This window comes from Symphalangus syndactylus, chromosome 13 (genome assembly GCF_028878055.3).
Source record: "Symphalangus syndactylus isolate Jambi chromosome 13, NHGRI_mSymSyn1-v2.1_pri, whole genome shotgun sequence".
NCBI classification, from domain to species: domain Eukaryota; kingdom Metazoa; phylum Chordata; class Mammalia; order Primates; family Hylobatidae; genus Symphalangus; species Symphalangus syndactylus.
In genome coordinates, this window is record NC_072435.2 from 116,306,612 (window position 1) to 116,322,094 (window position 15,483).

At 51.0% G+C, this 15,483-nt stretch overlaps 1 pseudogene; it reads right to left on the reverse strand.

The window, feature by feature from the left end:
- Positions 1–6,425: 6,425 nt before the first annotated feature.
- Positions 6,426–11,597, reverse strand: LOC129460264 (large ribosomal subunit protein uL5-like; annotated as a pseudogene).
- Between the last annotated feature and the right edge of the window lie 3,886 nt (positions 11,598–15,483).

Sequence of the window (15,483 nt, forward strand, 5' to 3'; positions counted from 1 at the left end):
GTTATACCCAATACTTTGATGTATGGCTTTGTAGCTTAGTCTTTATGCCCATCCCTGATTATTTGTAGAAGTGTCTTGGCCTTGGCTGGTCCTGTGAGGTCCGTAATGGAGGCAGCTTTCACAACTGATTTTTGCAAGATCTGGAATGAGTTCTGAATTTTCCCATCTCCTACTCTTCTTGGCCACCTTAAAGGAGGGATGTGGGGGAAGGTAGGCAAGAGAAGAATAGGAAGAGGGAACGCCGTGGCCCTAACGAGGGACCAGTGACAGTGACGGCACTCCCCACCCAAGAACAACCTTTCTCCAGAAAGTGTCTGCGACATCCTCCTTTGGCCAACAGGGGGCGCCAGAGGCCCGCAGTGCGCGGAGAGAGCAAGGCACCCCCAACCCCTGAGCGCTCCACCCCTCACACAAATTTCACTCCTAACACTTCCCAGCCTTCATTTCAACGGCAATGCTACGCCCATTTTATAGATGCAGTTGGGGCTCAGACCAAAGCCTCGTATCCTGTTAGGAGCAGGATCAGAATTTGAACCCAAAGCCAGCTGACTCCTTGTTCTGGTCAACACGGCTGGTGCTCTCCTGTGCAGGGTTTCACTCGTCCATTTAGTGTAATAAGACGGAGAGACGACAGATGGAAGTTCGATTCCCCACTCCGTCATTTACCGGCCCCGCCAGGTGCTGTCGGGAGGGTTAATTCATGTCTCAGATCTTAGTTTCCTCATCTGTGCAATGGGATAACAATGGTTCCTCCCTCGTGGGTGGATATGAAGTTTAAGCGGGGTCGCGTGGACAAAATGCCTGGCACAGCGTGCATAGTAAGCCCTTTTTTTGTTTTTGTTTTGTTTGTTTTTTGAGACTGAGTCTTACTCTGTCGCCCAGGCTGGAGTGCAGTGACGCGATCTCAGCTCACTGCAGTCTCTGCCTCCCGGGTTCAAGCAATTCTCCTGCCTCAGCCTCCTGAGTAGCTGGGATTACAGGCGCCTGCCACGACGCCTGGCTAATTTTGTATTTTTAGTAGAGATTTCACCATGTTGGCCAGGCTGATCTCAAACTCCTGACTTCAAGTGATCCGCCCGCCTCGGCCTCCCAAAGTGTTGGGATTACAGGCGTGTGCCACGGCCCCCGGCAAGTAAACGCTGTTCTGAACAAATGATTTACTTCTCCCTCACAGGCACAGCCCCGGGAGGAAGCACATTGGCAAGGCCCGCGGCCTCCCAGTCTTGAACCAGGCCCGGCCCCTTCTGGCCCCGGAGGGTGCAGACGCCGGCGGTGGCCGGGCGGGCGGGCTGGCGCGTTGGCGGCGCGGCGGGCTCCCCGCGGTAATTAGCCCGCGCCGGCTCGGGCTGCGCCAGCCGCTAATTACAAGTCTCCTAATGAGGCCGGCGGCTGTTTGCAATCACCCGGGTCCCCGCTGCGCGGCGCGGGAGGCCGCGGGGGAATCCGCCCGCGGAGGCCTGGAGGAGGAGCGGCCGCCTCCCCCGGGGCCCGGAGATCCGCTGGACGGCGACAGGGGTGTGCCCCGGCCGTGCCCGCCCCCGGAATGCCGGCCGCGAAAGGGCAGCGGCGGGGGCTCACACCCCAACCCCTCCTCGGTTCTCTCTCCAGCCGGGCCGCAGAGCCATTATCCTCCCCGTCTCACAGGTGAGGAAGCCGATGAGGCTCTGAGAGGTGAGCTCACCCAGGTGCGACATCACAACTCACCCAGGTGCACAATAGAGCCCAATCCACGTCTGTCTGACCCCAGACTGTGCCCTTAGCCGAGTCAGGTATGCCCTGAATCAATGGGGTGGTCGCTGTTGTCATTACTGTTAGCATTATTACAGTCGTCCTGGGACTTCTCAGATTCTTCTTTTTTTTTTTTTTTTTTTTTTGAGATGGAGTCTCGCTCTGTTGCCCAGGCTGGAGTGCAGTGGCGCGATCTCGGCTCACTGCAACCTCTGCCTCCCGGGTTCAAGCGATTCTCCTAGCTCAAACTCCCCAGTAGCTGGGACTACGGGCACGTGCCACCTCGCCTGGCTAATTTTTTGTATTTTTAGTAGAGACAGGGTTTCTTTTTTTTTTTTTTTTTTTTTTTTGAGACGGAGTCTTGCTCTGTCACCCAGGCTGGAGTGCAGTGGCGCGATCTCGGCTCACTGCAAGCTCCGCCTCCCGGGTTCACGCCATTCTCCCGCCTCAGCCTCTCCGAGTAGCTGGGACTACAGGCGCCCGCCACCACGCCCGGCTAATTTCTTTTTTTTATTTTTTAGTAGAGACGGGGTTTCACCGTGGTCTCGATCTCCTGACCTCGTGATCCGCCCGCCTCGGCCTCCCAAAGTGCTGGGATTACAAGCGTGAGCCACCGCGCCCGGCCTAGAGACAGGGTTTCACCGTGTTGGCCAGGATGCTCTCCATCTCCTGACCTCGTGATCCACCCACCTCGGCCTCCCAAAGTGCTGGGATTACAGGCGTGAGCCACGGCGACCGGTCTTTTTTTTTTTTTTTTTTTTTGGAGACAGGATCTCACTGTGTCCCACAGGCTTGAGGGCAGTAGCTCCATCTTGGCTCACCGCAACCTCTGCCTCCTGGGTTCAAGCGATTCTCCTGCCTCAGCCTCCTGAGTAGCTGGGACTACAGGTGCCCACCACTACACCTGGCTACTTTTTGTATTTTTAGTAGAGACGGGGTTTTGCCATGTTGGCCGGGCTGGTCTCGAACTCCTGGCCTCATGTGATCTGCCTGTCTCGGCCTCCCAAAGTGCTGGGATTACAGGTGTGAGCCACCGCGTCCAGCCAGGGTCACTGTCTTTATTCTTCATTCGTGTCTGCTGGGTGATCATTAATTGGGCTCTCCCAGTGTGCTGGCCACTGTCCTTTCTGGGTTTGATTGGTTGAGTCCTCGCATCAGCCTCGTGAAGGCAGGGCCCATTATCCTCTGAGACACAGGGAGGAAAATGGCTTGCCCAAGTTGACACAGTAAATTTGGGTGGACATCTGTCTTACCCTAAAACCCGTGCTCTTAACCCCTTGCTCTCTACTCTGTATTCTGGGACCTAGAAGGATGCTGAGGAAAGAGAGCCCAACTGAGGTACCATTCTGAGGTGACTTTGGCATCCGAGGGGTTTCTGTCAGAGCCCAGACGCTGCCGTTGTGGGTGGTGGCAAAGGGAAACTGTATCTGCTCCGGCATTTTATTAAGCAGCCACTGCTCATAAGAGGCTCCTACTCCTCGAATCTTAACCTTGATTTTCTGTAAAACCCTTATGAGGACAATCTAGATGAAACTAAACCCTCCATCTGCTTAGTCAGGGGCTTGGGGAGCCGCCGCATCCTCCAGGTTGCCGGGACAGATGCAGCCCTCCCTGGACTTCAGACAAAACATTGCAGCTTGCTCCTCCTTTGTCCTCGCTGCCCCGTGAACCTCTTTCCCTGTCCCTGCCTGTTGTGAGAATTTGCTCATCCAAAAATTAATTGAAATTACAAGGGCTCTACTGTTTGACCCAGCAATTTCTCCACCAGCAATTTCTCCCACAGAGATTCTTGCACTTGTGCCAAATGACAGGTGAACGAGGATGTGTCTTGCTTGCAGCATCGTTGGTTATAGCAAAAGGCCACCTCAGTGTTTACCAGAAGGGGTCCACTGTATGTGTGTATTTATCGGACAACTATGGGCCAGGGAATGTTCATTCTAAACGCTGCCTAGGCTGGGTGCGGTGGCTTATGTCTGCAATCTCAGCACTTTGGGAGGCCGAGGCGGGCAGATCGGGAGTTCGAGACCAGCCTGGCCAATATGGTGAAACCCCATCTCTACTAAAAATACAGAAAACTAGCTGGGCACGGTGGCAGTTGCCTGTAAATCCCAGCTACTCGGGAGGCTGAGGCAGGAGGATCGCTTGAACCCAGGAGGCAGAGGTTGCAGTGAGCTGAGACTGTGCCACTGCACTCCAGCCTGGACAACAGAGCAAAAAACTGTCTCAAAATAAATAAATAAATAAATACTGCCTAGACTGACTCATTTAATCCTCACAACTACCCTATAAAGTAGGTACTTGGTTTTATTAACCCCATTTTACAGATGAGAAAACCGAGGCTCAGGAAGAACAAACTGTTGGCCTAAGCTTCACGTAGCTTGTCCACAGCAGGGCCAGAATTTGGATCAGGCAGTCCATGTTCTTAACCACTGTTCTATATGGCTTCTCTGCCTTTATTTGCATGGAAAATTTCCAAAGGGTGACCCAAGAAGCTGTTGATGGTGGTTACTTCTGGGGAGAGGAATTCAGGTGTAAAGTGGGAGGGCCTTAGTTTCTACCATGTCCTCTTTTATTCCATTTTATTTTGCCATATGTTTGTGTGCTGAATGTTTATGTTCCCTCAAATTCATATGCTGAAATCCTAACCTTTAAGATGATGGTATTAGGAGATGGGGCCTTTGGGAGATGATTAGGTCATAAGAGTTGAGCCCTCATGAATGGTATTAGTGCCCTTATAAAAGGGACCCCAGGCTGGGGACTGTGGTCCATGCCTGTAATCCCAGCACTTTCGGAGGCCGAGGTGGGTGGATCACTTGATTCTAGGAGTTTAAGACCAGCCTGGGCAACATGGTGAAACCCCGTCTCTCCTAAAAATACAAAAATTAGCCGGGCGTGGTGGTGCATGCCTGTAATCCCAGCTACTCAGGATGCTGAGGCGGGAGAATCACTTGAGCTTGAGCCTGGGAGGCAGAGGTTGCAGTGAGCTGAGATGACACCACTGCACTCCAGCCTGGGTGACAAGGCAAGGTCCTGTCTCCAAAAAAAAAAAAAAAAAAGAGGGACCCCAGAGAGTGCTCTCTCCCTCTCCTGCCACATGAGGACACAGAATCTCCTGGCACCTTAATCTTGGACTTCCCAGCCTCCGGAACTGTGAGCAATAAAAGCAATAAATATTTGTTGTTTAAGCCAACCAGTCTGTGGTATTTTTGTTGTAGCATCCTGAAAAGACAAATGGAGATGTGCATATGTTAGTTTCATAATTTAAAGAAGTTACTGGCCACGCGCGGTAGCTCATGCCTATAATCCCAGCACTTTGAGAGGCTGAGGCAGGAGGATTGCTTGAGCCAGGAGTTCAAGACCAGCCCGGGCAACAAAGTGAGACCCCATCTCTATAAAAAAGTAAAAATTAGCCAGGCATGGTGGCACGTGGCTGTAGTCCCAGCTACTTGGGAGTGTGAGGTGGGAGGATTGCTTGAGCCTAGGAGGTTGAGGCTGCAGTGAGCCACGAGTGCACCACTGCACTCCAGCCTGGGCGACAGAGCGAGGCTTTGTCTCAGAAAAAAAAAAGTAAAAGTTACTGAGCCCCAGTCCCCAAGGTATGTTAACACCAGTCCTTACCTTAGCTCTGGAAGTGGATACTATCATTATTCCCATCTCATAGATGAGAGAGCTGAACTCACAGGGGTAGTCTGCCTGGCCCAATTACAAAGAGGGGCGGACTCTTCAAGCTAGTGGTCTTTCTCCTAATTCATATTAGCCCCTGGGCTTGGAGGGTTCAGAGGGGAGAAAAGTGATTAAAAGCATGAACTGGAGCCAGCTGACCTGGGTTCAAGTCTTGATTCAGCCATTACTGGCTGTGTGACCTTGGGCAAGTCACTCTCCCTCTCTGAACCTGTTTCTCTTCTGTGAGGATTAAAGAGTTTACCTTCATGTCACATGCTTAGAACAAGGCCTGTTTAATCGTGAGCACTCAAGAAATGTCAGGTATTTTTAAAAAATATACATTAAAATGTAATAGAGACAGGGTCTCGCTATGTTGCCCAGGCTGGTCTCGAAGGCCTGGGCTCAAGCAATCCTCCCACCTTGGCTTCCCAAAGTGCTGGGATTACAGGCATGAGCCACTGCGCCTGGCCAGGTATTTTTATAGTACTGTTCTCAATGTTGTCCCCAATTTCAAGCTCAGAGTGGTTCCTTCTCCCAGCTAGTGGGTCCAGTCCTCCCCCCAGGGGCAAAGCCCAGTCACCCTGTGCTCCCATCTCCAGCAGAAGCCCCTTGCAATCAGTTCTCCTGGGTTATCCCAGGGCGGTGGCTGTGATCAGAGCTGATCACATTGCCAGAGCTGATCTTAGGAGAAGAGGCAGAGCCACAGGACTGGTGTGGCCCGGATCCAAGGCAAGGCTGTGGCGGGCGGGCGGCCTCCCAGTTCGGGATGTTCCCAGCGCGTTCCCACCGCTCACACTTGGAGGGAGAAGGACCTCAAAATAGCTGCTGCTTCCCCAGCACGGCGCTAGGCCAGGGACAGGAATAGACATCTGGGGGTGGCCGCTGCAGCCTCCCTCAAGGACCCTGGGGGGCTGGAAATAGGCAGAGGCCAGAACCCCACCAATGTGGAGGGGATAGTACAGCTGTCGATGTGCGGTGACCCGCCTGTGACAGCCCAGCCCATGGAGTGTGTTGCCCCAGCTGGGGCTAGCTGGTCAGTGGGTCACCAGCTCCAGCCAGACGCTGGCCATGGCCTGGATTGTTAAACCAAAAGAGAGTGTCCTTCAGCACTGGCTCCTGTGATCCTCTCTGGGAAGGTGGGAAAACTAAGGCCCAGAGAGAGGTTCACATGCCTGAGATCATGCAGCTGATCTGTTTGGTGAGCAGCAGCCAGACTTACAGGAAAGGTAGGCCTTGGGGCTTTGAGAGCAGTGTAGGGTGGTGTTTAAAGGGTTGGAGGACTCAGACTGGGAGGACTCAGACTGCCTGGTTTAAATCCAGCCTCGGCTACCTATGTCCTGCATGCCCTCAGGCCTCAATTTCATCATCTATAAAATGGGCACAAGGAGAGTACCCACCTCTTTTAATGGTTGTAAAGACTGAGTGAATTATTCTTTATGTACTATTATGATTGTTTTTGTGTTTTCCCCAGATTCCTTTTTTTGTTGAGACAGGGTCTTGCTCTGTCTTGCAGGCTTTGGTGCAGTGGCATGATCATAGCTCACTGCAACCTTGAACTCCTGGGGCTCAAGCGATCCTCCCATCTTGGCCTCCCACGTAGCTGGGACTATAGGTGCATGCCACCATGCCTGGCTAATTTTTATTTCTACTTTTAGTAGAGATGAGGTCTCACTGTGTTGCCCAGGCTGGTCTGGAACTCCTGGCCTCAAGTGATCTTCCCGCCTCGGCCTCCCAAAGTGCTGGGATTACAGGTGTGAGCCACTGTGCCCGGCCGTATTGTGTTCAGTTTTTACAGATGAGCAGAGCGAACATCAGAGAGGTGAAGTCGCTCCTCCAGGGTCACATAACTGGGAGGTAACAGAGCTAGGATTTGAAACCCAGTCTGCCTGCCTGCATAGCCCATGGAAGTAACCACTGCATGACATTCTTTATCAGGACACTTTTTTAGACGGAGTCTCGCACTGTCGCCCAGGCTGGAGTGGAGTGAGGCGATCCCTGCTCACTGCAACCTCCGCCTCCCGTGTTCAAGAGATTCTCCTGCCTCCGCCTCTTGAGTAGCTGGGATTATAGGCACCTGCCACCACACCTGGCTAATTTTTTTGTATTTTTAGTAGAGATGGCATTTCACCATGTTGGTCAGGCTGGTCTCGAACTCCTGACCTCATGATCTGACCACCTTGGACCTCCCAAAGTGTTGGGATTACAGGTGTCAGCCACCGCGCCTGGCTGGGATATCTTTTTTTTTTTTTTTTGAGTCAGAATCTCACTCTGTCACCCAGGCTGGAGTGCAATGGTGCAATCATGGCTCACTGCAGCCTTCACTTCCCTGGGCTCAGGTGATCCTCCCACCTCAGCCTCCCAAGTAGCTGGGACTACAGACATGCACCACCATGCCTGGCTAATTTTTTTGTATTATTATTTTGTGTAGAGATGGGGTTTTTCCATGTTTCCCAGGCTGATTTCAAACTTCTGAGCTTGGGTGATCTACCTCCTCAGCCTCCCAAAGTGCTGGAATTACAGGCATGAGCCACTGTGCCTGGCCTGGGACATTCTTCACTGGGGAGACAGACATGTCGTTCACTTGTTACTGCCCAGGTGTTTGGCACTTGGAGGAGGACTCCACTCCCTCGGCCTGGACATTTATGACCTCAGCCCCCAGTGGTCCCTCCCTGACCTCTGCTCCAGGCATCTTCAAGTGGCCAGGGCCTTCTTGGGAGAAGGGAGGCTCAGGGAAGCCCACAGCGCAACCTCACTCATGTACCAGTCTCATGTGAGATGTGAGGTCCCCAGCCTGCATTACAGAATCCCTACCTCCCTTCCACTGAGTTTCCCTGAGTACCTACTGTGCCAGGCCTGCACTAGGCTCTGAGAACACAAGAGGACTTTGTCCCTGCCCTGATATTGCTCACTAGATGGTGAGACAGATTGTTAAAAAGGTAGGCTGGGCGCAGTGGCTCATGCCTGTAATCCCAACACTTTGGGAGGCAAAAGTGGGTGGATCACCTGAGGTCAGGAGTTCAAGACCAGACCGACCAACATGGTGAAACCCTGTCTCTACTAAATGCGAAAAATCAGTCAGGCATGGTGGCGTGCACCTGTAATCCCAGCTACTCAGGAGGCTGAGGCAGGAGAATCGCTGGAACCCAGGAGGCAGAGGTTGCAGTGAGCTGAGATCGCGCCACTGCACTCCAGCCTGGGCAACAAGAGTGAAACTCAGTCTCAAAAAAAAAAAAAAAAAAAAAAGGCCAGAGCAGCTACCGCTCTTGTCAGAATGGGGGTGAACAGGTGCCTGGAGGAGGCACTTAACTCAGCCCAGGTGGTCAGGGAACGCTTCCTGGAGCCGGTGGTGTCTGAGCTGAGGCCTGAAGGAGAAAAAGAGCCAGGGGAAGAGAGAGGAGGTAGGAAAGATTGTTGTAGGAAGAGGGAACTGCTTGTGCTAAGGAAGCGACGTGCTGAGTTCCAGGAACTGTGAGTTGTAGGGGATAGAGGGATGGGTGAGGGGGGACTGGGACTGCAGAGATGGGCAGGGACAGGTCCCTCAGGGCCTTGTTGGGCACACTGAATGCTTGGATACTGAGTGGAGGGCTGAGAAAATGAGATCGGGAGCTGGAAGTTTCCCTTTGGCTGCAGGGAAGGATAGACCTCAGGCGGCTGGACTGGAGGTAGGGACCCTGGGGAGGAAGCTGCTGCCTGGAGAGAGAAAAGGGACTTGGATGAGGGTGGTGAGGATAGAGAGAAACGGGTGGCTTTGTAAAGTGTTTACAGGTAGAACTGGTTACCTCTTGCTGCAAGATAAATCACCCCAAAACTGCGTGCCTTAAAACAACAACACTATTATTTCTCACGATTCTGTAGGGCGAGAGGGCAGTTCTGCATCACGTGGGGTTGCTGGGATGGCAGGAAGGTCCCAAGTGGCCTCACCCACGTGGCTGGCAGTCGTTGTTGGCTGCCGGCTGGGTGCTCAGTTAGGGCTGTTGGTTGGGGGGAGCCTCAGCTTAGTGCATTCACAATGTTGAGCAACCACCACCTCTTCCTAGTTTCACACTTTCCTGTCACTCCATACCCATATGGCAATCTCTCCCCATCCTCCCTCCCCGCAGCCGCTGACAACCATGAATCTGCTTTCTGTCTCTATGGGTTTACCTATTCCAGACATTTCAGATACATGGAATCATACAATATGTGACCTCTGGTGTCTGGCTTCTTTCAGTTAGCATGATGTTTTCAGGGTTCACCCATGTTGTAGCATGCGCCAGCACTTCATTCCTTTTTATGGCTGAATAATATTCCATTGTATGGCTAGACCACAATTTGTTTATCCATTAATCTGTTGATGGACATTTGGCTTGTTTCCACCTTTTGGCTCTTGGGAATAATGCTGCTATGAGCACTGGTGAACAAGGATCTGTTTGAGTCTCTGCTTTCAGTTCTTTAGGAATGGAATTTCTGTGTCATATGGTAACTCTATGTTTAACTTTTTGAGGAACTGCCAAACTGTTTCCCACAGCAGCTGCACCATTTTCCACTCCCAGCCGCAATGGATGAGTGCAATGGACTGAATGTTCATGTCCTCCCCAAAATCATATGTTGAGATCCTCACCCATGAAGTGATGGCATTAGGAGGTGGGGCCTTCGGGAAGTAAACAGGCTATGCGAGTGGAGCCCTCATCAGTGGGATGAATGTGCTTAGAAAAGGGACCCCGGAGAACACTCTTGCCTTCTCTCCACCATGTGAGGGGATGATGAGAAGTTCACAGTCTTCAACCCAGAGGAAGGCCCTGACCAGAACCCGGCCATGCTGGCCACCATGACCTCACACTTCCAGGGTCCAAAACTACGAGAAATACATTTCTGGTTTTTGTTGTTGTTGTTTCTTTTTGAAGCAGGGTCTCACTCTATCGCCCAGGCTGGAGTGCAGTGGCAGAGTCTCTGCTTACTGCAACCTCTGTCTCCTGGGTTCAAGCGATTCTCCTTCCTCAGTCTTCTGAGGAGCTGGGATTACAGGCCCCTGCCACCACGCCCAGCTAATTTTTGTATTTTTAGTAGAGATGGGGTTTTCCCATGTTGGCTAGGCTGGTATCAAACTCCTGTCCTCAAAAGATCCACCCTCCTCAGCCTCCCAAAGTGCTGGGATTACAGACATTAGCCCCCCGCGCCTGGCTGAATTTCTGTTGTTTATGAGCCATCCAGTCTATAGTACTTTGTTATAGCATACTGGATGGACTAACACAACAAAAATGTCTATTTTTCCACATCCTTACCAACACTCGTTATTTCTTTTTGTTTGTTTGTTTGAGATGGAGTCTTGCTCTGTTGCCCAGGCTGGAGTGCAATGGCACGATCTTGGTTCACTGCAACCTTCACCTCCCAGGTTCAAGCGATTCTCCAGCCTCAGCCTCCCCAGTAGCTGGGACTACAGGCGTGCGCCACTATGCCTGGCTAATTTTTGTGTTTTTAGTAGAGACAGGGTTTCACCATGTTGGCCAGGCTGGTCTCGAACTCCTGACCTTAGGTGATCAGCCTGCCTTGGCCTCCCAAGGTGCTGGATTACAGGCACGAGCCACTGCACCCAGCCAGCACTTGTTATTTCTCTCCCCACTTCTTATTTTATTTTATTTTACATTTCCCTGAAAACTTTTTATTGGCTTTTTGGATAGAAACGGGTATCTGCGAGGAAGCATCATCCCATCACCCTTCTGCTGGAACCAGCACATGGCCTCCTCTTTGCTGATTCTGTGTTTGGCCCCAGTGCAGCCTGTCCTGCGCTGCTTGTCTGTGATGCTGAAACCCGGCCTACTCAGCACCACATAGAAGTCCAGGCCGTAGAGACCCACACTTGGGTCATATTTGATACCCAGATTGATGTGTTCCTGGATCCCAAAATCAAAGTTTCCAGTATCTGAGAAGTTATTTTTTCTCAGCTTATACTCCTGTACCTCTAGACCCTTCTGCAGGATTTCTTCTGCTTTGGCCTCTTGAACTATGCAGCGGACAGCATTTTCGGCTTTTCATTTTTCTGGATGTCAAATAATATGACAGTGTATCTGGCTTTGGAAAACACAGGGTCTGGGCTGCAAGCCACTCCAACGCTTTGGCTGCAGGGATCAGTCTCTACTCTCCCCAACACAGATGTTGAGGCAGAGCTTGTGAATGCAAAGTTCCCACGTGGGGTTCTCCTTTTCACCTTCATCCTGTGCCATGATAGATAACAGGAAGAGCTCTGCCCCCTTTTTAAAAATTAAGGCCATCCTAGTGGGCGATATCTTATTGTGGTTTTGATTTACATTTACTTAATGGCCAATGATGTTGAACATCTTTTTCATACGCTTTCTGGCCATTTGTTTATCTTCTTTGGAGAAATGTCTGTTCGCTTACTTGGCTCATTTTTTTTTTTTTTTTTTGAGACAGAGTCTTGTCCTCGTTGTCCAGGCTGGAGTGCAGTGGCATGATCTTAGCTCACTGCAGCCTCTGCCTCCCGGGTTCAAGCGATTCTCCTGCCTCAGTCTCCTGAGTAGCTGGGACTACAGGCACCCCCCACCACCCCTGGCTAATTTTTGTATTTTTAGTAGAGACAGGGTTTCGCCATGTTGGCCAGGCTGGTCTCAGACACCTGACCTCGTGATCTGCCCACCTCGGCCTCCCAAAGTGCTGGGGTTACAGGCGTGAGCCACCGCGCCTGGCCCACTTGGACCATTGTTTAGAAGGTTGTTTGTCTTTTTGTTGTTGAGTTCTTTATATATTCTGGATGCTAAATTCTTATCAGATATACGATGTGCAAATATTGCCTCCCATTCTGCAGGTTGCCTGTTTACTTTCTTGATAATGTTCTTTGATGCAGAAAAGTTTTTACTTTTCATGAAATCCAATTTGTCTTTTTTCTTTTGTTTCTTGTGATTTCAGTGTCAAATTGAAGAATCTCTTGCTAAATCCTAGATCATGAAGATTTATCCCTGTGGTTTATTTTATTTTATTTATTTTATTTTTTCTGAGATGGAGTTTCACTCTTATTGCCCAAGCTGAAGTGCAATAGCACGATCTCGGCTCACGGCAACCTCTACCTCCCAGGTTCAAGTGATTCTCCTGCCTCAGCCTCCCGAGTAGCTGGGATTATAGGCATGAGCCACCACACCTGGCCTTATGGTTTCTTTCAATTGTTCTATGGTATTAGCTCCTACCTTTATGCCATTGATCTATTTTTTGTTGTTGTGTGTTTGTTTTTGAGACAGGGTCTCACTCTATCGCCCAGGCTGGAACACAGTGGCGCCATCTCGGCTCACTGCAACCTCCGCCTCCCAGGCTCAAGCCATCTTCTCTCAGCCTCCAAAGTAGCTGGGATTAGAGGCACAAGCCGCTTCACCCAGCTTAAGCTCTACCTCTTTTTTTTTTTTTTTTTGTAGATATGGGTTCTCGCTATGTCTCCCAGGCTGGAACTCCTGGCCTCAAGCACTTCTCCCGCTTCAGCCTCCCAAAGTGCTGGGATTACAGGCGTGAGCCACCGTGCCCAGCCTCAATCTCTACCTCTTGATGGGAGGTCAGCATGCCCTTATAGGGTGGTGGGGGAATGGTTGGGGGCTGTCTTTGGAGAGAATCTACTACATGAAGTCTTGGTAATACGTTGGCTGTAAGGGGCTGGAGAGAAGAGCAGAAAAAGGCAGGCAGGGTGTCATCCACATTTCTGTGTTGAGCCACTGGGCAGTTAGAGAAGCCTCGGGAAGAGCAAGAATGAGGTGAAGGAAATCATTCAGTCATGGACATACTGAGTTTGAGCTGCCTTAGGCATCCAGGCCCCAAGAGCCCTGGGAATCAAATAAATGATAAACAAAACATGGAAGGGTACTTACAAGGGCTTATTTAACAAATATATTCAATAAATATTTATGGAACACTTTATGCTAATACTACCTAACATTTATGTGGTGCTAGCCATGGGTCAGGCACTTTGTATTTAAAAAAAATTGAGTTATAACATACATACAGTAAAATGCAGAAATCTATGGTGGTGGTGGTGTTATTTTTGAAATGGAATCTCAAGAATGAGATTCCAACAGAGTTGCCCAGGCTGGAGTGCAGTGGCATGATCGCGGCTCACTGCAACCTCTGCCTCCCAGGCTCAAGTGATTCTCCTGCCTCAGCCTCCCGAGTAGCTGGGATTACAGGCACCTGCCACCACGCCTGGCTAATTTTTGTATTTTTAGTAGAGGTGGGGTTTTGCCATGTTGGCCAGGCTGGTCTCAAACTCCTGAGCTCAAGTGATCCACCCACCTCGGCCTCCCAAAGTGCTGGGATTAGAGGCATGAGCCCGCCCTACAATGTACATTTCATTGAATTTTATATATCACCTCGCAGGTAAAGATACAGAACATTTCCAGCCCCAGAAAGCCCCCTCTCAGCCATGTTATACTTAATTTTCACAGTGACCCTATGAGGTAGGTAATGTGATTATTCCCATTTTTCAGATGATGAAACTGAGACTTAGGTGAAGCCACTTTCCCAAAACCACATGGGGGTAGAGTCTGGACTCTAATTTAGGTCTATATGACTAGGGATGTGGATCCCACTCCAGCCCCCCAAGATTTCTCCCTAAGGCCAGACTCTTGACTCTCAGACTCTCTGAGACCAAGCTGGGGAACACCCCATTCCCTCACTGAGCTGGGACTGGACTCAGGCCTCTGGGGGGCACCCCGAGGGCAGGAGCTAGGTGGTCCAGCCTCCACTGGAGAATGGGAGCCCCTCATTTGTGGCTCTGTGGGAGGTACAGGGCCAGGGAGGATGTGGATTTAGGGTGAAGAGGGAAGAATGAGACGGGCCCTTCCATGTCCCCATCAGTCAGGGAGGTGGCCACCTGTGGATGGTGCTGGCCGAGGATACACAGCAGGTTCCAGCTGCACTCATTTCCCAGCAATGGGCCCCGGGGAAGATCAGCTTTGCCAGCGCCTCGTCGGCCTGATAGGGGAGAGGAAGGGAGCCACACCTGCCAGAACGACTTTAGGCCCCACTTCCCAAAGATCCCTCAGACCTGCCGGGAGGCTCCTGGGAACGTCCCCTGGGCCTCATTGAGGAGGACAGAGGAGGCTCCTCCCCAACCCCATGTGTCTGCCCTATGCACTGCTCTGACCTCTTCTATCCTCTCCTCAAGCTAGAACTGACCTCCTTGCTCTTCTCCCAACCTGTGAAGCCCCTACTTGCCTCAGGGCCTTTGCACTCAATGTTCCCTCCATCTGGAACCTTCTGCCTCCTGGATTTTGCATGGTGGATGTCTTCTCATGTGTCCTGGCTCAAATGTCACCTCTTTAGAGGGCTCTTCTCTGGACAAGTTGCCCTATTTAGTGCTCTGCTCACCAGCCAGCACAGTGGTGCCAGATGGCCTGGATTTGAATCACAGCTCCACCTGCTCCAATGCTGTGTGGCATTGGGCAGGTTACTTAACTTCTCTGTTAAGCCACAATTTCCTCAGCTGTAAAGTGGGGGTGGTGATTACAGCCTCATCGTGTGGTAGCAAGGATCAAATTAGTTAACATCTGTTGGCAATGCCTGACCCACAGCAGATGCTTTATACATATTAGCTTTTATTCACATAAATGCTTATCCCATGCTGAAATGATCCTGGGTATTGATTTGTTTACTTGGTTTTTCCATCTGCCCCAATTAAAATGAGCCCCATGAGGCTGAGTGGGGTGGCTCATACCTGTAATCCAAGTACTTTGGGAGGCCAAGGTGGGTGGATCACTTGAGGTCAGAAGTTTGAGACCAGCCTGGTCAACACGGTGAAACCCTGTCTCTACTAAAAATAGAAAAAATTATCCGGGCATAGTGGCAGGCACCTGAATCCCAGCTACTCAGGAGGCTGAGGCAGGAGAATCACTTGAACCCAGGAGGTGGAAGCTGCAGTGAGCCGAGATCGCACCATTGCACTCCAGCCTGGGCGACAGAGCAAGATCCCATCTCAGAAAAAAAAAAAAAGAAAAAAGAATGAGCCCTGTGAAGATGGTGGTTTTGTCTCTTTTGTTCACCGCTGTATCCCCAGTACTCCAACACTGCCTGGCACACAGTGATAAATGCTGGTTGAATAATCAAATGAGTAAACCCGGTTAC